The sequence below is a fragment of the Marmota monax genome, unplaced genomic scaffold, assembly GCF_021218885.2.
Source record: "Marmota monax isolate L192 unplaced genomic scaffold, Marmota_monax_Labrador192_F-V1.1 WCK01_AAM20220418_F8-fsc00105, whole genome shotgun sequence".
NCBI classification, from domain to species: domain Eukaryota; kingdom Metazoa; phylum Chordata; class Mammalia; order Rodentia; family Sciuridae; genus Marmota; species Marmota monax.
Window position 1 is genome coordinate 1,333,998 of NW_026692947.1, and position 23,895 is coordinate 1,357,892.

A 23,895-nucleotide genomic window follows, 5' to 3' on the forward strand; every position below is an offset into this window, starting at 1 on the left:
ATTGTCAGGTGGCTGAAACTCCACCAAAGGCCCCCCTTCACTTGGCTTCTGTGCTGCACACTTTCCTCTCTTGACAGACTGCATCTTGATGGCAGAAAGCTCTGGTGAGAAGCTAATGATGTCAGCTCAGTGCAGAGCAGTGCAGGGGATCTTGTTATGTGGTATAGAAATCCAGCATTCTATGCAAATCAACAGGAATGTATTACACTGACTCTAAAGGGGTCTTGGGAAGGGATCTCATTCCTCCTTAATAATGGGTCCTTGAAGCTTTTTTCAATCAAACCTCAAGGTAGACATTTTCTTCTTGCAGAGGTAGCATCACATGGCAGATTGGAATGTCAGATGCTTAGATCAAGCTATGGCTATATTCAGACCTGTGACCAAAGTTGAGGTAGCATTTGGAACCTCCATCTCTGGGTCCATGGTTTAGAGTATACATAGTCAATGTACAGGTTATGCTCACAGCATTAGCATCTCCATTTCTGGAAATCTGAATAAAATTCAGTATTCCACCCACACTTTAACTGTTTGAGAGGTAGTTAACATTCTTACTTTAATAAAATCCTAGGACAACTTTCTTTGCTATCTAATTGGAGTGGGTTAGGGAATATAACTCATTTTGTTGTCAACTTAAGAGAAAAAGGCAGGTATACTGGAGACATCTTATCTGGGACACAGTTGAGCCAGTAGTTGATCAGTTAATCACTAAAAGTCAGTTTAAAAAGAGAATCTTAAAAAAACAAAAACAAGCAGTTTCTATGCATTTTATTTTAATTTTAAATTACATAAAGGTACCTATATTCACAAATCTGTAACAGGGGCCAGGGCTTTTCCTTAGAGTATAGAATTCTATTGACTTTCTTTTTATAATAAAAACTATATCTTTAACATATCTGTGATTTCCAGTTTTAGTTTTCTTTAAGTGGAACAAGTTCTTAAATACATTTGAGAAGTAAAATGCAGAATACTTTCAGATTTTTAAACTCCACCACTATAATCTTTTATCATTGTCTTGCATACCTAATTGAGCAGCAGTATTTTAAAACTACTTGTCTTCATCAGGTCTTTTCAAAGCATTCCTCTTATTTTTCATGGAAACTTTTTTTTTGTACTCATATTTCATCAGTTGATAGTTTAGTATATAATTAAAATAACAAATATAACTACTGACCCTGGGGAAGCGCCCAGCCTGACTGGTGGGAGCAGAGCAGATACACAACAGATGGGTCTACTAGCAACCAGCCCTCTGCATGTCGTGGGTCCCAGACAAAATGTATTAGAGCGTAGTTGAATTATGTCAGATAAACAGCAGGTCAATTAAGAAAGCATAATTTGTATATATTTCTTATCTTTTTCATCTATTGCTCGTTACAGGGAATTTTAACTTAGTGCCTTTAATCATAATTCTTCTGAGACTATAAGCTTTGGAAAGGTAGGGACCATTTCTTATTTATCTGTATATTTCCAGTATCTCCTAATATATTGGCTGCCCCATAGCAGGTGCTGAAAGTATATATTCATATATACTATATATGTATATATACACATGTATATAATATATATTCATATATAAATATATACATATATATGAATGTATTTTCTTAATTTTATGTGTGTGTGTCCACATATGGATATACACTCACACACACACACTCAGTGCATTGCAGTATACATTGTTGGTCTGAACAACTCTTTGTTGAATAAGTGGATCTGTGTATGTATCACTACATGTAACATAGTCAAAATCCATATAAGAACCATTAGACTATCTATAGTTGAGCATTTTGGCTGCACTAGTTCCTTCTGTTTACATGAGGAAGTGAAAATTGACAGTGAAGCTTTTACACTTAAGTTGGCACAACATGTATTTTAGGAAGATCCTCTCCTAATAGTAACTATACTGCATTCTTAGACTAATAAATGCAATATAAATAATAACTAAAATTTTATTGAGGGCTTGCTTTGTGCCAGGCACTGTGCTCTGGGTGTGTTACCTCGGTTAATCTTTATGTCCCTGAAAGAAGTCATAAGGCATACTGTGTTATTATTATTTTCATTTGCAGCTGAGGAATATTTGGAAGCTGATGAGGATATGGTACAAAGGTTGGCTCTCTGAACAGTGGAGTAGTGAGGACAGTTTGTTTTTAGAGTGCTGCTGCTTATAAGGGTTGAGGTCCTTCCAGGCAGGGTGGAAGGAGGCCTTACACTTACAGAAACTGCCTAGAGGGAGGAACTGGCATTTGCTTTTGGCTTTTTGGGAACCAGAACAGGCACTGTCCTGACTCAGAAAGGACCCTCGAGGCCAGGGGTTGCTGAATATTTGAATTCAGCTTCTGGCAGATGGTGCATAAGCCAGAGTAGCAGTGAAAACCACGTTATTGTGGGACATCAGACCCTGCCTGTCACTTTCTTTCTGGGTCTCTCCCTTGTTGGAGGGCCCTTCAGAAACTCCTTTTGCTCTGGTAGTCTGGATGTGTGTGAACAAGCTGCTTGCAGGTGCCAAAACAAACAGCAGTGTGGGTCCCAGGGACCTGGCTGGGAGCTTGGTACAGGGTGGAAGGGCTCCACTTGGGAGCGGTGTTGATAGAAATAATTTTCCTAGCAGTTGGCATGAGGTTGGTTCTGAGTTGAATTTAAGAGAGAGTTAAGATCTTTTGTTCCTCCATACTTTGGGGACCTGGCAGATACCACAAAGCCAGTCTTTACAAATTCATTCACAACCAGAAATGAATCTCAAAAAGTACTAGTCTTTGGGCCTCTTGGTCAGGAAGGCCACAGGCAGCAATAACAACAACAAAAAACCCAACCAAACAAAATGCCTGTGGGCTGGCAAACAGAATTTCTTTGCAAGGCTAATTCTGAATGTCAGTCTCTTCCCTTTTTTGTAGGTTGGAAGGAAGCCACAATGAAGGGAGGGAGATGGCAGTTGGAGGCCACCTTCTGTAGTCTCCCAACTCAAAAGAAGGAGCATTATCTATTTTTGTGGTTGGCTTTAAATTGCTAGAAGAACAACACCTTGGCCTGGAAGTTAAATGAAAGGATTCTTTTTTTTTTTTTTAAAGAGTCAGTCTTTTTTTTTTTTTTTTACACTTTATTTATTTATTTTTATGTGGTGCTGAGGATCAAACCCAGGTTTTCACACCTGCGAGGCAAGTGCTCTACCACTGAGCTACAGCCCCAGCCCAAATGAAGGGATTCTTGATGCACTTTTCTGCCAGAGGGGACTGTGTGGCTGTGTGGCTAGTTTTGCTGCTTGTCTATAGCAGTTTTTTTGGTACTGGAGATTGAACCCAGGGTCACTCTACAGCTGAGCCACATCCACATCCCCAGATCTTTCTGTTTTTTTTTTTTTTTTTTAATTTTGAGACAGAGTCTCACCGAGTTGCTGAGGGTCTTGCTAAGTTACTGAGACTGACCTTGAACTTTCGATCATCCTGCCTCAGCCTCCTGGGGTTGCTAGGATTATAGGCATGTGCTATGCACCTGGATACAGTTTGATTTTTTTGACAGATACCTTGAGAAGAGTGGATTTTGACTGAAGGAGTGACTTTACTAGTAAGGCTGATTTCGTGTTAGAATGAATCCTCAGAGTCTTTCTTGTTTTACATTGTACTCCTTGAAAAGAAAGACATTGAGTGGTCTTGTTAGTCTTTGGGTTCCATTCTGAGCTGGACAATTCTGAATTGGCCCTTCTGAACAATTGGCCAATTGAGGAGTTATAAAATATAGTGAGAATTGTGCAGTGGTGTTGAGCACATCCATGGAGATATACTGCACCCATCACCATGGAAGTCTCCTTGATTTGGCCTTAAACACCAAGAGCTGGCTCCCTGGAATCCAACATCTCAGCCCTGTACTCAGTGTTAGTCCACGCCTAGGCCATATCTGGACATCACTCTTCTTTTAGTTTCATATCAGATTTTTGCTTCCCTGAAGCATAATGAAGTCATATAACCCTCCTCAAATCTCTGTTCTTAGAAGCTCCCAAAATAATCCATAACAGCTTTGTGAGGTGAGTCTTATTATCTGCATTTTAAATATGAGGATCATGTGACTCAGAGAAACATGCCCAAGGTCACACGGTCTGAGGAACTGAGATCCTAAAACTACCTCCAAAGTCTATGTTTTTCCCACAGGGCTTTTGAACTTGACCTTAACCCTTGGCTGTTTATGTTAGCTCTCGGAATCCTTGAAAGTAAATCAACTGAAATGGGTTTGAGAAAAAAAAAAGAGGGAAACTTAAGTGTGGGTATTCACAGTTAGTGGCTTGGGAGGAGCATCCACTACCAAGTGGGAGCAGCCAGCTCTGTCATTTTCGTTAATGCAGCCACAATTCCTCTTCCCCTTCTGTTGATTGCACTGGGTAGAAATCAGGAGGCTGGAGCAGAGGAGAGGAGCTAACTGTGGCTTCCTGTGATTTACATAATAAAATCAGAATCTTCCCAATGGCTCTTTCCTGTCTGCTGGTGGCTATGATGAAGTGGGCCACCCTGGGGATAGCCTCACTTCTGGGCCTCCCTAGGGTTATTAGGCCCTCTAAGGGTCTTGGGATCAAATGTGCATTTAAATTGATGAGATCAATTCATTAGGATAAAGACTTCCTCTACTTTCAAAGCAGTATGGTGCTCAGCCAGACTCTCTTTAGAAGTTAATGTGTAGATAAAAATTTCATTTCAGGAAGAGATCTATGCTGCCCTTTTCCAAAGCTCAGATTACTAGAAGGGCAGGAAAGATTTCTTGAGTCTATATCAAAATATTCAACTTTGAAAGATGAGGGGTTTTTTAGGTTAGTTTTCTGCCTGCTGTTTCCTTTTAGAAATAATTATTCTATAGGTTTACAAGGTGACCTAAGTGAGTTTTTAAATTTTTTAAGTCTGGGAAGGTTTTATAGTGTGTGTGTGTGTGTGTGTGTGTGTGTGTGTGTATTCTTCAACTCTGACCGCCTGGTAGTCAGCTTAATCTCTTCCTTCATCTTGATCCTTTAATTCAACATTTAATTACCTATTTTGGTGCCTGTGAATTAGATTTCTTTCTTTCTTTCTTTTTAATTTAAAGCTCTTCTGAACTCATAAAAGGTATCCCAGTCCCCAAAGGGAATAATGCCTGCTCCCCCAGACCCACCACCACCACATCCTCTCAGTGGATACTGTTTTCGGAAAGACAAATGGAAAGTGCTGTCTCCCTCACACTTGACTGTTTGAGTTTGTCCCCATTACATTAATTTGCAGAACACCTTTTACTTCCTTTGCTCTTGATGGTTCTGTCCTTATAAAGTACGGAAAATCAATTGAATTCAAAAGATGTTAAATTGAGAGAGAAAGATGCTGCCACACTTCCAGCTAAAGGCAGACTTTAGTCTATAATTTCAGACTTTCTTTGATTATAAAGTGCAAGTGCCCCCTCCCCCTTTTTGTTTTTCTTTGTGGTTCTATAATCAGGAGTCTGCTATTTTCTTTCCAGTGCTATAATTAATAGTCTGGTCTGAACTATAAGAACCTTAAAGTTCTTAACAGAAACACTGCTTACTCACCTCATTTTACAAACGGCCCACTTAGCCCCCAAGAGTCGATTTTAGTCATTCAGCAAATGTATTTAGCACCGACTTCGTGTTGGATAAGGATGGTGTTGGATGCTGGGGATTTAAAGACAAAGAGAATATGGATCCTGCCCCCTAATGTGCATCATCTCATTGGTGAGGCCCACGTGCAAATAATCAAGAAGAATTCAGTGTGAGAAATGTTGTAATTGAGTTCTATAAAAGTTGTGCCTATTCATAGAGTAGCAGTTTTCAAATTGTGTTGTATTTGCCTGTTCCTCTGTGAGCTCTTGAGGGCCGGGAATAAATATGGATATGGATGTTGTTTTAGCTTTTTCGCCAGTGTGACCAAAAGACCTGACAAGAACAAGTTTTGAGGAGGAAAAGTTTATTTGGCACTCATGATTTCAGAAGTCTCAGTTCATAGTGGCTGACTCCATTGCTCTGGGCTTGAGGTGAGGCAGAACATCATGGTAGAAAGATGTTGAGGAGGAAAGCAGCTCAGGACATAGCAGTCAGGAAGCAGAGAGAGCCCCACTCACTAGGGACAAAATATAAACTCCAAAGGCATGTCCTCAGTGGCCTGCTTCTTCCAGCCATACCTTACCTGCCTATAGTTACTACCCAGTGAATCCATATCAATGCATAATGCGGTGATTAGGTTAAGGTTTGCACAACCTAATCTTTTCATCTCTAAATCTTCTTGCATTGTCTTATGCATGAGCTTCTGGAGGACACTTCCTATCTAAACCATAACAGCTGGGGAATGAATGAGTGAATGGATGTCTTTTACCAGTGCCAGGCCTGTCTTGCAAGGTATTCCATGGGTTTTAACTTTCTTGCAAAATATTTAATTACTGAAGATGAATAGAAAATTGTTTGGGTTGGAACCATGTGGGAAACAATTGGATTTTGCTATCTTGCTTGTTAGCAAAATGCCTAATTGCTTTTTAGGATTCTATTAGGTTAGTATATGAGATCACCATTTTGTAGGTGATATGGCATTACTTGAATTAATATTAAGAGACCAGTTTTATAGTCCTCTGGCCTTCTTTAGGTTTAGGGTATACACAAAGGTGAGGTTCTGGGAAGATACTGGGTATACTCTATGTTTTGCTGCTGAGTTACCCTTTGAATGCATGTCTTTATTTGGAGCTTCTGAGAAGGATTCTGTGCCCCACCGATTGTTGTGACATTGAGCTCTGAAGTGGAATTTCTCTATCCTTTTGGTAGACATGACAGGGAATAAAGCTGCTGCTCTGTGCCCACTTAAACATATTTCCATTTAACTTGGAGAAGGTATAAGAACAGACTTTTGTGCATATATAAGAGAAAAAAGAAAATGAAAAGACCGCGTCCACTGCAGGCTGAATGGAGTGCTATTCTTAGCTGGGGGCTCTAACCTAGAGAACAGGAAACAAGATACTTTGGAATGTGGACTCTGACTGTCCCTGACTATAGCCAAGAGTCTTCAAGTCATAGGGAAACTCATCGACAGCTGCTAGCATCCTCCAGACCTTCCTCTTTTGGTAGAAAATTGTATACTCCCAGACAGAGCTGGAGGAGGGGATGGCTCTTTAGTGTAAGGGAGCTGGAAGGAAAGGGCAGATTAGGTCTCAAGAAGTGGGCTTCCACTTGTCCTGCTTCTTCCTTAGAGACCATCTGGGTCTTCTTAGTAGGTGGAGTGGCTTTTCTTGTTCTCAGGAGGTTCTTTCTGAGAAATAGAGTGGTACTTTGGCTGATTGAACTAAACGTTCTCCAGGAATTTAAGTACTCTTTGATTTGTTGTTTAGACTTTGACATTGGGGTTGAACTTGATTGGCCTTTGAAAGTTAAAAAGCAGGACTAAAAAGGCCCTATGCATACTGATAGCACACAATGGTGAATGACTAGAATGCCCGTTGCTTCTGATTGCTTAGTGACTACTGATTAATTGATTTGAATATATTAGTGTCTGGAAATTGGACTGATCATCCAGCTGCCCTGTCTTATGGTGTGATTGATAGAGGAGAATGTTTCCAGGTAGCATTTTTTTTTCCACAGGATTTGGATGGTGATGATATTAGCCAGGATCTATATTGTCAGTGTCACCATCACCAAATGATCCTAATTTGAATATGCTTGAACTAGGTAAAGTAAGGCAAACATACTTCCAGCCCCTATCTTGTCCTGTGGGCTTATTATTTAACATTGATACAACTACATGTCAGTATTTTAAAAGGACATGTGTTAAGTTAGAACCCATTATGAGATGAGATTTTTCTTCAAGGAATTCCTGATAGTGTGACATTACCTCCACGCACATTGTCTGAAAGGCATCAGGCCTGTGTATAAGCCATTCTACTTCCTCACTTCTCTAAATAGGAAAAGAAATCTCATTTCCTTTTTTTCTTACCCTGAACACCAAGTCCATTTATTCATTCCAAAAGATATTATAGCCAGGGAGCCCCACTTAGAAGAAAGGACATTTTTTCCCCCCATAAGAATGGTGTACTCAGAGGCTGGGGTTGTGGCTCCGTGGTAGAGCGCTTGACTAGCGTGTGTGGGGCACTGGGTTCAATTTTCAGCACCACATATAATAAATGAATAATAATAATTAAAAAGGTACATCAACAACTAAAAAAGATATTTAAAAAAGAAAACAATGGTGGACTGGGGATGTGGCTCAGTGGTAGTGTGCTTGTGGGTTCTGTAAGAGACATGGCAGCAAAAGGGCTAGAGAATTGATCTTGTTCTGATCTGACAAATTCTGATCACATATTTTAAATGGTAAGGCCTAGAACTGTCAGTTTAGATGTATTCTGGGAAAATTGAAATTTGACAAAAGGTATGCAGTAAAGAGGTCAGTTAGGAAAATGGCTTTGCAAGATAAAAATCTTCATACTATTGCAATCTCAAGAACTTGGTTTTGTATTAGTGACAGCAAGATGCTGAATCAGCCTTCTGTATCCATGAGTTCTATATTTCCATATTCAACCAAAATTGATAAAAATATATGGGAAAAAATTTTCCAGAAAGTTCCAAGAAGCAAAATTTGAATTTGCTGTGTGCTGCACTACATTGAATTCATGAGATTGCAGAGATGTTGTAACCTCCTGCCATTTCACAGATTCTCAGTCTTTTTTCCATTGTTCCCTAAACCATGCAGTATAACAACTATTCACATATCATTTACATTGCATTAGGGATTATAAGTAATTTAGAGATGAATAAATGTACATGGGAAGATGTGATAGGTTATATGCAAATACTAGGCCATTTCACTTGAGACTTGAGCATTCTTGTATTTTGGTATCCCTAAGGGTACCAAAAACCAGGGATGACTATATATGAAAATAGCTGGAGTGTAGGGGTGTCAGAACAGGAGAAATAATGAGATAAAGTTTTTTCAGGGGCTCCACGTCACCTGTTTTTTTCCAGTGAAGATTCTTTTGATGTGGAATTTATCTGTTTTGTCTAGCTAATTGGAATTATGGTCTGGTTTCTGTCTCTAAAGACTCTGCTGTTGGTCTTGGACTACTTAATTCTCTTTGCTCACCAAATTGATGACCTCGATAATAAGGCATGAGATCTGATGTTTAGTATGGCTTTGGATTATAGGTTCCTTTTATTCTTAAATCAGCAAAGAGAAACCAAGAGAAGCAGCATGATCTAATTATATCCATAACCCCTAACAAGGGGCTAGGGCTGTAGCTTAGTGGCAGAGTGCTTGCCTAGTATGTGTGAAGCACTAGGTTCAAACCTTAGCACCGCATTCAAAAATAAATAAAATAAAGGCATGCTGTCCATTTACAACTATAAAAAAATTTTTTTTAAATTAAAAAAAAAAAAAAAACCCAACCCTAACAAAAAGCTCTGGCTCCAAAGAGACCTGGGTTCGAATCCTGGCAGTGCCACATGTAAATTTAGATCACAAAAGTAAGTTGCTTTGTCTTGCTCCAAGAATTTCAGTGTTCTTATTGTAAAGTGTGAACAAAATAACTGCCCATCCTGCAGGGAGGTTGTGAAATTAGAACCAAAGTGAAAAGGGACTGGTACCTGGAAGCACAGTCAGCTGTAGTTTGTTTCTGTTATTAGCAATGAACTTGACAGTGTGGAAACCTGTTCCTCCATGCTTTCCACTTTTCCATATGTAAAATGAACTTGGCCTTCCTTGCTCAGTGGTTGATAGGGAGCCAAGTAAGATATCTGAGCTGGTGATGATGGTTGTGCATCTCAAGATCCTGGGGCCCAAGTTGGGGCTCTATAAGTGGCAGTATACTTCTAAGTTGTAGAACTATTTTAAAAACACACCCTGCCTATTTTCCCTGGTCAGTCAGTCCTACTGTTCATAGCGGGGCTTTTTGGCCTCATTGCTTTAAATAGTCCTCAAATGGTAACTTGGATAGTAGATGAACACAATCCTTGTGAGTCCATTTGCCCTGTGCTGGGGACTCTATTTTTAGGCCACAATGGCCGGAATAGAAAGCCTCTGACCCCACATCCCACTGGAGCCATGTGTGCCTGGCTAATGGATTTCTTTGGGAAGCTGGGACAAAGGCCTGGGTCTGCTTCTGTCATTGACTCTACTGGTATGGAATAGACTATTAAAAACCAGTCTCTTCCTAATTGTCTGGAGGTCATAAGCCTGGCTTACCTGGGACATCCCATGTTATGATCCTAATTAAAGTTTGGCCTGTTTACTCTGCTCTTCTCAAACGGTTATAAGGGAATAAAGGCAGATAAGATATTTATGGGTGAACCTTTCCTGTTTTATTTTCCCTGGGATCTGTGATTAAAGGATTAACAGCACTCATTTACTGAGTGGACTCCTGTGAGGGAGGAGAGCTTTAGCACTTAACAATTTTGCTTCTTTGAGCCAGGGCTGTGCCAGCAGTATTTCCCATGTTACCTCATTTAATCCTCAGTCTTGTTAGATCTATAAAAGAGAGGTAGAAATTGAGGTCAGAACTTGCCCAGGGATCACCATCATGGGCCTTCTACTACTTCATTCTTCACATGTATCTCTCCTCCTAGATGGTCAACAGTGTGTTCATTTCAGGGGAGATACTAGTGATTTAAAAGAATCACTAAATGTTTATTATTAAACACCTGAATGTATTCATTATGCATTCACATCTAGGAATCCTGACATTATCTGCAAAGAGGCTTGCCCCATTCCTGTGTTTGCATATTATCTGAGCATATTTAGGTTGCCTGACTCTGAAACCAGTGATGCTGGGGAGAAAGAGCCATCATACTGTGAGGGTGTTTCCAAAAGCAGCCTGATTCTTAATTATCTTACTAAAAACCATGTCCATGTTTATGGAGTGCCTTTCCCCAGGGAGTCCCTGGAGCTTCCAGAGACATGATCTCAGCTGCAGAACATCCCTGTTAAGATAGGAGGGGGCTGAAATCATTTGCTCTCCTTTACAGTGAGTGGGAGACTCAGGCACAGATGGGAGACAGAGGCACAGAAGTTAAACAATTAGTCCAAGGTCACATCAAATGATTTCCAACTCAGCTCATGAATCTGTCTAGGATTTGGTCTTCCAAATGTCACAGCTTCCCTTTCCGTGTAATTTGTTCTCAGCCATTTTACATGTCTTGTCCTTCTTCCTCCTTTTTCTGTTTTGGTAAATAAGATTTTTTTTTTTTTTTTGCACCTACTTCCTGATTAATGTTGGTTTTAATTTAGCCCTTCAAGATGGTCAATGATTTAGCTGAAACAACTGCTACCAGAATGTAAGTTTATAACACACCTTTATTGTTATTTCTCCCTGATGTTGAATTTTCTGTACCCTCTGCATGAGGTCAGTCTCTGTGGGTTAAGAACTTTGGGGCTCCAAAGACTTATACTGGCAGAGGAGCTCCAGTGGTTAGGGATTGTCACCTTTCTCAGAGTAGAGCTATTGGGAAAAGAACCTAGAAATTCCTGTTTTTAACTTCATAGAGGAAATGGAGCACATTGAAGAATAATAGCCCATGGTCTCTCCTGTAGAATAGTTCAGATTTGGCTTTTGTAATTCCTTGCTGGTTATAATAATAACATTATTCACAAACATATCTTTTTGGTTGTCCTCATGACTCAGAACTTTGTGAAACATGAACTTACTCATGAAACACTTCTCCTGTGTTGAAGCTGGGAGGTGTTGAGGTAATGTGAGCTTTGGTGACTGCATATGGCCTCTTAGGGAAATGGCCCAGTTGTTTAGTTTCTCAGTTGTATTTATGTGAACTTTTCTGGCAGCTTCACAGCTTACTACTGTGAAATGCCTTATAAGGGACGACCTTTTACAAAAAGAAAGAGGTTTACCCAGAGGAGGGGATTCATTGCTAGTAAAATGTGTTCTAGTACCAAATGGTTTTGGGTATCCTAATGACCTATGCAACTGCAGGTCTTTTGGTTTGTAATGTATTCAGTTCCATATTTACTCATTCAACACTTTCCATCTATCCATTGTGTGCCAGGTACTGTGTTGGACACTGGGTGACAGATGAATAACTGCCTTTTCCCAGGATTTCACAGCAGATGTTGGAATTGATTGTCATTTAGCTTCATTGATTCTGCAGTAGAATTTTCCAAGATTCTGTCTGATGTTGCCCTGTTGATTATACTTGAGGATATATCCCAGACTCTGACTGTCCTTCATCTCTCCTTTCTGCTGTTACCCTGGGCCCAGCTGCCATCATCTCTCACCTGGATTATTTTGGTTGCCTCCTAACTGGTTTCCTTGCTTCCATTTGTGCCCCCTTCAGCATATTCTCAACACACAGCTCAAGCAATCCTTTAAAAATGAAACTCAGATCCTGTTTCTCCTGTTTAAACCTCCCGGTGGCTTTGCATCTCCTATAGGCTCCTGCCCCTGCTCTCCATGAGACTTTGCTCTTGGTGCTCTCCCTGTCACACTCTTCATCAACATTGGGCTCATTGTGTTTCCTTCAACATGGTGGCCATGCTTGGCCCAGTCTTGTTTCAGGGCCCTTCTGTTTCTTCTGTCTGGAACATTCTTCCTCAAGTATCTGCATAGCTTCATTCCTCACTCTCTTGGATCTGTACATAAAAGTCACCTTATTGACAAGGCCTTCCTGATTGTTTTTTATAAAATGTACCTCCACCTCACATTTCCTATTTGATTAATATCTGACATTCACTTGACTGTAAGCTCCCTAAGGGAAAGGATTTTGTCTGTTTCATCCTACTATATCCCTAAGGCACTTAGTAAATAGCTGTTGATTGAGTAAATAAATCAGCTTATTACACTTACTTAGTGTCCTCTGTAGAAGGGGCCTCTTGGACCAGTGGTGCAACACATCTGTATGACAGTTGGTATAGAGAAGATGTGGTCAGAATGGCTCTGTCTGTGTGGAATAGAGTTTTTATTAAAAAAATAATCCCAATGGCTCCTGTGGGCTTTAAGATCCCTTGTTAGCCTTATTAATATTGCTCTTTAGTTAAAAAGTCAAAGGATGGATTGAAAGGGATCTGAGAGATCATTTGGTCTCCTTCTCTCATTATTGATAGAAGAACAGCAAACTCCAGAGAAAGTAGGTGAATTACCTAAAGTCATGAAGCTCCTTAGGGGTCAATCTGAAATTAGGATTCTGACATCTGATTCCATAGTCTTTCTTATATTCAGTTCCCTGATGGAGGAAGTCCATGGCCTTTCAGATTTGACAGTGTCTCTCCGGATTCTAAACAGGAGCTTTTCTCTGCATATTTTAGCTTAGTATAGATGGACAATGACCCGGTAATATGAGTGGAAAATACTGAAAGGTTGACCAGTGTGAGTGGGAACTGCCCTGAAAGTGCCCACGGAAACACTCACTCTTTCATTAACAGGAGATGTGCAGGGTGGAATGGAAACCAAAATCAAGAGCCTTTGCTGCTCCAGTTGTTCTATTACATGTCACAGTTGAATGTGTCTTCCATTTAAATTCAGATTTTTTGATGAATGGCCAGACCAGCTGCAAGCCCTTTGGACCAGAAGCCTTGATCTTGCCAACTGTTCATTTTCTTGATGAACTTCCTTATTTTAAGCGTTTGTGTGTAGCCACTCTATTGTGGAGTTGTCAGAAGGGTGTTGAGTCGGCTCTCCGGGACAGTCAGCTCTCCCCATGCAGCGTGTGTCCTGAAACTGGCCTATTTCCATCCTCTTTGTAAGTGCGTGAGGTCTTTTGTTCAATAGGGTGCAGTGAGTGGGGACTCTTAAATAGAGAAAGACTCCTCCAGCATTTGCTGGAACATGTTTGTGAACTGACCGTGATGTGATTGGGATGGCATAAAAAAGACTTAAATTTATTTAATTTCTTGCCATCTGGTTTGTGATACAAGGTGCCCCAATTTGAGTTTTTAAGGCACTTTGATCATACACAAAGAAGGTGTCATACTTAATTCCACTCCCTGTAGCCTCTGTTAAAATACTTTTTATGCAAAAACAAAACAAAACAAACAACAACAACAAAACTCATACTTTTACTGAATCTAGTTTTACTCAAGCAAAAGCTCTGGACTTTTCCTAATTTGCCTGAACATTTTCCTGTTAAGATTGAAATGTACTTTGGGGATACTGACTTTCAAATAGATGCTTTTGGGTCAAGGGAAGTTCAAGTGCCTCGAGTACCATTACCATCCCATTTAGAGAGCTTCAGTTTGCTTGGGTTACAGAATACATTTCAGTTTAATTTCTTAAATTAGGTGGGCAAAATACAGTTCAGAAAAATTTAGGGCCATGCTCTAATATACCAAGGAAACAATAAGGCCTGGAATTAGGAACCAGAACCTACTCTGTTCAGACTCTTCTTTTAAGGTTGGGTGAGTGGAGTTTAAGAGTCAGCTGAATTCTTCCTTTTACATCTTCAGGTTTTGTACTGTTGTATGTTAGCCCCCTGCAGCCTGGGTGGTTCTCCCATCTGGGCCTCAGTCATTCACCGGAGCCACTGATCTGGACAAGACAAACACCCAACAGTTCAAACAAATGGGGTGGTGAAAGGGCTTAGTTCTCATGTATTTTCTTAACAAAAAGCTAGAGAAGCAATTTCAAGGTCAAGAGGACTCACTCTGATGTTTTTGGTGATCAATTTTGTGCTGGATTCTGACTTAAGTTCTGCCATTGATTCTGAGTGCCCTGATCCTCAGAAGCAGAGAAATTCTTTAGCCCATAGGGTAAATAACCAAGAAATCCAAATTCTTACTTATTCTTGTTTTTGTGCTAAAAGGTCTTTTTTCTTTCTTTCTTTTTTCCAGTAGCCGTTTTAAGTTTTTTTTTTTTTTTTTTAGATACCAGCAAAAGGATATTGACCCAGCTTTGGAAATAAATGTGAGCTGTAGTTCTCTACTCCCTTCAGTTTTTGCTATCTTGGTAGTATGCTAATTATATTTTCTCTTAATTCTACTTCCCCAGCTCCCCAGTTTCTTTGGCAGACATTCTTACTTGTCTTGGAAGAGCAGGTGAAGAGTTCTTTTTAGGGCTCTTTGAAAGGATACAGAATGGATGATAGTCTCAGCTAATGGTAACCAGATCCAGGGAGTTGGGGTCAGCCCCGGCTGGAATCATTTCAAATTAGCAAGCAGTGACGTTCAGTGGCAGGAATACTAGTGACCACAGTGTTAAAACACATCTGGAAAGGGATTCTGACATCATCCCCAGAATCTGCTGGGAATACACACAGCCTATAGACCCATTCCTCTTTGACCCTATAAAGATTCTTTATAGAGTAATGCCCTGAGTGGTTTTCTGGCCAGCTTGCCTGCTCATTTATCTTCGAGGAGATGGAAGGCGTCAACTTGCCTTTGGATCTCCATAGCCCCAGAGGTGCATGGATTCTGCATTTGAAAGTCCTGAAGGCCTTGTCAGAACCCAAGAGATCTGCTTTTCCTCTTTTCATTGTCCTGCAAAACTCTTCATAGCAGCTAGCATTGCTGTTTTGATGAATCTCTCTTTGCTGTGTAAGTTGTCTGGCAGTGGGTGTCAGGATGCTGGTTTTTGGAGCTGGATACTTGAGTGGTGGTTAGGGAGGGGCTGAACTGAGCTGTTGAGGCTGGGTGTCTGGATACTCAGCTCCTCTGTTGAGGAGAACACTCTCCTCAGGCTGCTCCCTTGGGTCGTGCTGTGTGTGGCTCTTGAGATGTGGATAGAGGTGATGAGGGGGCATGATGAGGTTTTGTTGGTGCTTTTGGTAAAGCAGTCTAGACTATAGGATTTGGCATGACTTTTACCCTTAACCTCTGTGTTTTTCAGTTAGCCCTTGCCACCTGTCTCGTCTCATCTTTGATTTCCTCACCTCCTCTTGATTGAAGCTACACAAGGGCTCCATTTTCAAGACCAGGCCTTTTTTAAAAATTAGCGATCAATTTTATTATAATTATTAATGCATATTAATTGTTTAAGTAATAGGTTTCATTGTGACAATTTCATATATGCATATAAAGTACACTTTGATTGGTTTCACCCTCCTTATTACCTTCTCTTACTTCTCCTTCCCTCTGCTCCCTCTTCTTGGTCCTCTTCCCTTTTCCTAACACTTCCCCTCTACTCTCATGTCAATTCTTTTTTTTTCCCCTCCTGGAGTCCACACATGAGAGAAAACATGCGATATTTGTATTTCTGGATTTATCTTATTTTGCTTAACATGATCTTCAATTTCATCCTTTTCCCTGCAGATGATATGAGTTTGTTCTTTGTGGCTGAATAATATACCATGATATGTGTGTGTGTGTGTGTTTGTGTGTATGTGTATCACATTTTCTTTATTCATTAGCTGATGGGCATCTAGGCTAATTTCATAACTTGGCTATTGTGAATATTGCCGTGATAAACATGGATATGCAGGCATCTCCATAGTATTCTGACTTTGTTTCCTTTATCTGTACCCAGGAGTGGGATAACTACATCTTATGGTAAATTTATTTTTAGTTTTTTGAGGATCCTCTATGCTGTTTTCCATAGTGGCTGTAGAATTTACATTCCTACCAACAGCATATGAAGGTTTCTCCCAACATTTGTTATCTTGACAAGGGATATTCTGACTGGAATGAAATGGAGTCTCAACATAGGTTTTCTTTTTTTGGTATTGGGGATTGAACTCAGGGGCACTTGACCACTGAGCCATATCCCCAATCCTATTTTGGGTTTCATTTAGAGACAGGGTCTCACTGAGTTGCCTAGTGCCTTGTTTTTGCTGAGTCTGGCTTTGAACTCACAATCCTCCTGCCTCAGCCTCCCGAGCTGCTGGGATTACAGGCGTGCACCACTGCACCCTGGCTCAATGTAGTTTTGATTTGCATTTCCTTGATGGCTAAAGATGTTGAGCTTTTTTCATTTATTTATTAGCCATTTGTACTTCTTTTGAGTGTCCAGTTCATTTGCCCATTGGTTGATTATATTTATTATTCTTTTAGTGTTCAGTTTTTTAGATCTTTATATATTCTGGATATTAATTTTTGCTGGCAAAAATTTTCTCCCTTTCTGTAGGCTATCTCTTCACTTTGTTAATTATTTGCATTGGTGTGCAGAAGCTTTTTTGTTTTTTGCTACTGGGGATTTAACCCAAGGGTGCTTAACCACTGAGCCATATTCCCAGCCCTTTTTTATATTTTATTCAAAGATGGGGTCTCACGGAGTTACTTAGGGCCTCGCTAAATTGCTGAGGCTGGCTTTGAACTCGCAATCCTTTTGCCTCAGCCTCCTAAGCCACTGGGATTACAGGCTTGTGCCACCACACCCAGTTTGCAGATGCTTTTTAAAATTGATGTAATCCCATTTGTCAATTTTTGCTGTTTTTTTTTTCCCGAGCTATTGGAGTTCTGTTCAGGAAACTGTTGCCTGAACCTGTGTTTTGAAATGTTTCCCCTGTGTTTTTTCTCTAGTGGTTTCAGAGTTTGGAGTCTTACATTAAGGTCTTTGATCCATTTTGAGTTGATTTTTGTACAGGGTGAAAGAAAGGGATCCACTTTCATTCTTTAAGGTGGAAGTCAAGTTTTCCCAGCACTGTTTGCTGCAGAGGCTGTCCTTTCACCAATATATGTTTTTAGCCCTTTTGTCAAAAATCAGATGGCTGCACATGTGAGGGTTCATGCCTGGATCTTGTTGTATTTCACTGAAGACCAGGCCCTTTTGAGTTCCGAGCCAATTATGGCTGAAAGCATGTTCTCTCGACAGCCTCACATCCACCCTTTAGTAAACCATGCTGCCATGGGACCTGGGACTCCAGATCAAGGGCTGACAACCTGAGACCTCTACAATTTGGCACCTCCTTGTGTCCTTGAATTGGCTCAGCCTATCAGGGCTAAAATTCCTCCTCATATCCTCCTCTCTCCTTGGCTTAGGTTCTGTCTTGAAGTTTTGGGGCTAGGACTGGAGGAAAAGGGAGTTCTAATGTACACACACAACAACAGAGAACCTCCATGTACCCAGCATTCAAATTCAGCAGTTATTGCCAAATTTGTTTTATCTGCTTCAAGCCCATCTTCCTTGTACAGGAAAGACTAGGTAAATACCTAATTTCTTTATCCCATCTTCCTTTTAAAATTACTTTTTTAAAAACACTTTTTAAAAAATATCTTTATTTGTATTTATTTACTTTTATGTGGTGCTGAGGATCGAACCCAGGGCCTCATGCATGCTAGGCAAGTGCTCTACCACTGAGCCACAACCCCAGCCCTAAAATTACTTTTAAGAATAATGAGTTAGTGATCTGCCAACCTCCACTAATGACCAATACTTTGTTGTTGTTGTTGTCATTGTTGTTTTCTGAATGTCACTGTGAGCTCATAGGTTTTGTTTGTTTGTTTGTTTGTTTGTCGTACTGGTAATTGAACCCAGGAACTCATAGATTATTTTGCATTTGCATTGTTTCAACCTATTGCTATCATTATTAATTGTTTTGTTTGCTCACATTGTCTCAGGTTAGTAGATGTCCCTCAGGTCTACTCCATGTCCTTTTGCCATGGCCCTGTTGAAAAAAATTTTTTTGGGGAGGGTACCTGGTATTGAACTCAGGGGCACTTGACCACAGATTCACATCCCCAGCCCTCTTTTGTATTTTATTTAGAGACAGTGTCTCATTGAGTTGCTTAGGGCCTTGCTAAGTTGCTGAGCCTGGTTTTGAACTTGCCATCCTTTTGCCTCAGGCTCCTGAGCTGCCTGGATTACAGGCGTGCTGGCCACCACACCCAGCAACCCTGTTGAACTCTGATGCCTTCCTTGCTTTTTGGCATAGCTAGTTGTTACAGGTGCTATATCCTGCCATACATAGAATCAGCCATTTCTCCAAAGGGCTGGATCCTTTTAGTAGAGAACACAGTCTGTACTCTAGGACTGAAATACTTTTACAAACCTTCTTTCCTGGGATTACAACCTGTTCCTGCTCATAGCCAGTATGAGGCTCTTGCTGAGACTCAATAGATCTCCAGGAACCACTGTGAAGTTCTGCCTTGCTCTTATAAAGATTTATCTCTGAGAATCTCCTGCTTTACCCCCCATGTATGATCTTGTTCCTGAAACTTTTGCTTCAATGACACTGAATTTTGCCAATTGTATGTATGCTATGCCTTGGATGCCAAGCGGCCTTCAATGGAGCCAGTTTCTCTGACAAGAATAGTTACTCTAGCCCTTGCACATCTAATACTCTAGCAAGCCAGGCTTTGCCTGGGCTCAGATTAACTTCTGCCCCTTTGGGCCCTATGTTCTATTAGCATTCCATTTATCTGAAACCTTTCCTCCCTCATCAAGAACCTACCTGGTCTTTAAGTATTTACTGTTGCTTCCTGTGTTCTGAGTTCCTGCCTCAGTTAGAGAGCTTGTGGTCCATCTAATCAGTTTGGGCTCAGTCCACATAGGATTAGGCAGGGTGGGGAGGAGGCGTAGTGTGCTTTTGCCATGGCATGTACCTGGTTGACCCATTCTCTATCTTTTCTTTCCTTGTGTAACCCATGGGTTTCAGCATCTTCAGAGTGGTGTTTAGTAGGACATTCTGTTGATTTCCTGCCAGGAAATAGGTTGCTCTGGCTCTGTGCCATTGGCAAATGGACTTAAGGATAGATAATAGACCACAGCTTTGTCAAATGGTACAGTACGAGAATATGGCCTTATAAGAGAGCTTGATTCATTTGAATGGTTGGTTCTTGTCTCTCATGTTAATATAGACAGATCCTTGACAAGAATTTTATGAGGTCTCAAATCTGGCTGATTGATGGTTCATCAATTAGTCCTCCAGGTTGACTGTTTAGCTGTCTTCTATGCAGTTTGGTGGATCTCGGAAGGTTCTATGTAAAGGGTAAATCATTTTGTTATTTAGGTTTAGTCTGTTTAGCTCCTTTACATGAAGATACCAAATATGGAAGAGATGCAAATATTCGGGGAACACCAGGAGCCTTATTCCCCCATCCCTTATTGGATTCTGTGACTAGACCCACAGGTGAATAGAAAAGCTAGGCTCAGAGTGGATGCATCCCAGATCTAGCTCAGCTTTGTGTTTCCTCCAGGCTTCAGTCAAATTTGCTTCAGACAACTCAGAGTAGTATTTAGAGTGGTGATTCAGAACTGCACTAGCTTACACTTCATTATAACAAATAGGAGACCCAGTAATTTATAGCCTATCATTTCTGGAGTCTGGAGATGGCTCAGCATAAGCTTTGCTGAAGCAGATTCTGTTACATTAGAGAACCTAGCTGGCTGTACCAACCTGAAGCTTTTAGATGCTAAGGAGGTCATGTAAAGGTGACAGAATGAATCTGGAACTCAATCCCCCACCCATGAAAGAGAATAATGACATTCTGGGTTGGCCTCTTTTCATTTCCCTTTGATTTTGAATAATAAATTCCCTCCTCACTAACCAGCCGAACAATTTGGGAGTCTGTATTCCCTAGAAAGACTCGATTCTCACACCCATCAGCCTGAATTAGGTGAAAACTCCTTGGCCTTAATGAATGTTGAAGGATTTCAAAGGGCTAATGGAAATTCTTCTAGAAGTAACAATTTTCATTCTATTGGTGAGGCAGTTCTGAAGAAATTCCCTGAACCTCTTGGGTTATTTTATAAAGCAAAATAGCCAGCATTAGGTTGTCTTTGCTAATAGATGACAGGGAGAATGTGAACACTTGGAATCCATGGAGAATCCTTAAGTTACATTTACACCCAAGTGTTATATCTCCCTTCCTAACCAGAGCTGCTTACAGGAAACAGCATAGAGAAATGTGCATTATTTCTCTCCCTGCCTCCTCCCGTGATTCTTTTAGAAAGTGGGGAATGGCTGTCTGCCAGGTGGAATCTGGGTGACAAATCCTAAGTCACATTCATGAGTACAAGCATAGACCTGACTTGGGTTGCTTCCAAAAGAGGAAAGTAAGAGTCTTGTGCAAAAATCTTGCTTTGTTGCCTTTACATCTGATATTTTTGAGTTATCACACTGGAATTTAGTCTTCTACTTAGTTGTTTCAATCTATCGATTGATTTCATTCTGCATTCATGGAGCACCATCAGTGTTCCTGGTACTGTACTGGGCACTTGAGATAAGATAAACAAGACATGTCCTTGCTCATAGTCTGTGGGAGAGCATCAGAGGTGTGATAAGGCTATAGTAGCCTTGCCATATAATTTGCATCTGCGTCTTGAAGCCAGTGGGGGAGCAATGGAAGTATATTAAGCAAGAGAATGACATGATCCATTTATGTTTTAGATATATGTTTTAGATAAATTACTGGCGGCACTAAGGATAGAAGTGGGGTAGAGGGATTGAGATTGGAGAAAATAAACAGTTCAACAGATATTTGTCAAGCTCCTACTAAGTGTCAGGCACAGTTCTGGTGTTGGGAGCCTAGGGGTAAACATATTAGACAGTATCTGCCCTCAGAGAAGAGGTGTAGTGGTTGGCAAGACAGATAATAGCATGCAACAAATGATGTTTTTCAGGTGACAAGTAATTTGAAGAAAATCAGTAAAGTCATGGGACTTAGAATGTTTGTGCCTTGGGTAGGTGCTGACTCATTGGGGTAGTCAGTGAGGGCCTCTCTGAGGAGATGAGCCAAGGCAACTGAGGGGAGATCTAGGGAAGAGTGATCCTAATAGGGAGAACAGCAAGTGCAGGGGTCCTGATATGGAAATGGACTTGGCACAATGTTTGAGCTCCATAGAAGTCAAGATAGCTGGAACATAGGCAAGCAAATGGTAGTCAGAAGAGGCTGCAGGGTCTTCTAGGACATGGGAAAGAATTTGGATTAATTCCAGTGGAGAAAGAAGTACTGCAATTAATTCAATCAAGACTCAGTAAATTATGTCCATTTGGCCCATTTGGCCCATTTGGCTTGTTGCTTGTTTCTGTAAATGAATCATATTGGAACGGTCACCCACGTTGGTTCTACATATTGTGATTGGTGCTTTACCTGATGGATAAAGTCGAGTTCGGTAGTTGTGAGAAAGAACATATGGCCCCGTAAGCCTAAAATACTTACCACCTGGCCTTTGTAGGAGGAGTTTGCTACCTGTGAATGAAATGTTCTAACTCAAGTTTTGAGAAGACATTCTGGGTGCAGTGTAAAGAAGAGTGTATCTGAATAGTTCAGGTGAGAAATAAATAGATGTTGAGCCACCAGGAAGTAGGGAGTACTGCTTTTATTCTATGTAAAAGCATCTAGCTAGCGTCTATACTTATTATATATTACTGAATGAATGATGAGATAATTCAGTGAGGTGGTATCAGTGAAAATAAAAGGAAATCGAAGCTTTCAGAGATTTTAGGAGACAATAAACCAGTACAGCTTATTGTTGACTGGGTGAAGGAAGGAGTAAGGCACCATCTCCCATGGCTGGGCCCAGGGTGGGATCTTGGACCACTGGATTTTCCTCAAACTTATCCTTCTCTTAACTTCTCTATATTTTTCTCTTCCTAGATTCCTTTAGCCCTGTAACCAGCCTTCTCTTTTATCCCCTTCCTTGCTTTTAAACCATGCAGTGTAACTTTGAAACTTAAAAAAAAAAAAAAAAAGGAATTCATCTTTGGACAGGTGACACCCAGCACATCCAGGGGGAGATGTCTAAAAGGGAGTGGGGAACCCAGGTTGGGAGCTCACAAGCCTGAGTCCTAGACTGATGGTAACAGGAATTCCGAATTCCTCAGCTTATGACTCTCCCAAGGAGAGTGTGTAAAGAGGAGGGCCAGCACAGACCTCACTAGGTGTTTATTTCCTATACAATTGGGATCTGGAGAGGAGACAAATCTAAGCAGTTTGTCTGGTTCTCCCATGACTGTAGAATATTTTCTCTGTGGAGGCTGGCCAGCTCTGATGAGGGCCTGCCTTTCCAATTCTTCTGCTGCCAACCTCTTTCTCTTAACTGGGGTGACTGGGGTGGCTCTGGGGGCTTCTTTCCTCCTGTCTCCAACCTAACATTGGAGCATTTGTGACCTTTTAACTCTGCAGTTGATTGATGACTGCTGGGCTGTGGATAAATAGGAAGGTCTAGTTGTCTTGGAGTTTTGTTGGAGTAAGAATTCCCTGACACTAGGATTAGACAGGTGGCTTAATTTTATTCATTTTGATGCCATTTCTCTTAACCTGCAAGGCTAGATAAACCCCTGACATGCCCTGAACAATAGCTGCCCCTTTCCTTTTCTTTCTTTTCTTTTTGTTTGGAAAAGGAGAAGCTCGGAAGTGACTCATAAAAAAGCACTTGTATTGAAAGTGGCTTTAAGATAGATGTAATCCTAGCCTTGGGTGTAAATCTCCCTTCTTTACAAAAGTCCATTCTGAAAACCCAAGAATAAAATGAGAATTGTAAAGAGAGTGGAGAAGCAGGACCCCTCTCTACTTGCTGTCCCACCTCCACCCTACCTTTTTGTCACAGTGTCACCCACCTGTTTTTGCACATTTTTATAAGGCTGAGCTAATGCGCTCTTACATATCATATTCAAATTTTAGTGGACCATGTGTTTTATCAGTTTCTTTTTCTCTAAGGAGATATTCAAGTAATAGTCTTGCTACTCCTCTGTCCTGAAGGTAGTGACTTCTGGCAGGCAAAGGTAAGAAGTCTGAAGTCTGATCATCTGATCCCAATGTGGCAGAAACAGAGTTCCAAATACCTACCAATCCTTCTCCTGCCAAGTGAATTAAGTATAGTTTAAAAATGAGAAAAAAATTATGTTGGAAGGGTTCTGTTGAGAGATATGACTTCCACTCCTGTTCTGGTTCATCCTGTGGACCACTTTATTTTTATGTGGTGCTGAGGATCAAACCCAGTGCCTCCCTCATGCTAGGCAAGCTCTCTTAGAACTGAGTCACAACCCAGCCCCTATATGCTACTGTTAATAGTGTCTAATACATCTGTCTAGTGTTCCCTTATGTAAATAGAAACAAGCATGAATATATATTCTTATCCCCCTCCATC

General features: G+C 40.7%; 1 protein-coding gene and 1 non-coding gene across 5 annotated transcripts in view; one reads left to right on the forward strand and one right to left on the reverse strand.

Annotated features, from left to right (window-relative positions):
• The window catches only part of Srgap2 (SLIT-ROBO Rho GTPase activating protein 2), a 249,768-nt gene that overhangs the window by 31,167 nt on the left and 194,706 nt on the right, over positions 1 to 23,895 (forward strand). The gene's annotated exons all lie outside the window — the stretch shown is intronic.
• Positions 18,102 to 18,174, reverse strand: Trnaa-agc (transfer RNA alanine (anticodon AGC)). The gene has a single exon. It is a non-coding gene; the product is annotated as a tRNA-Ala (tRNA).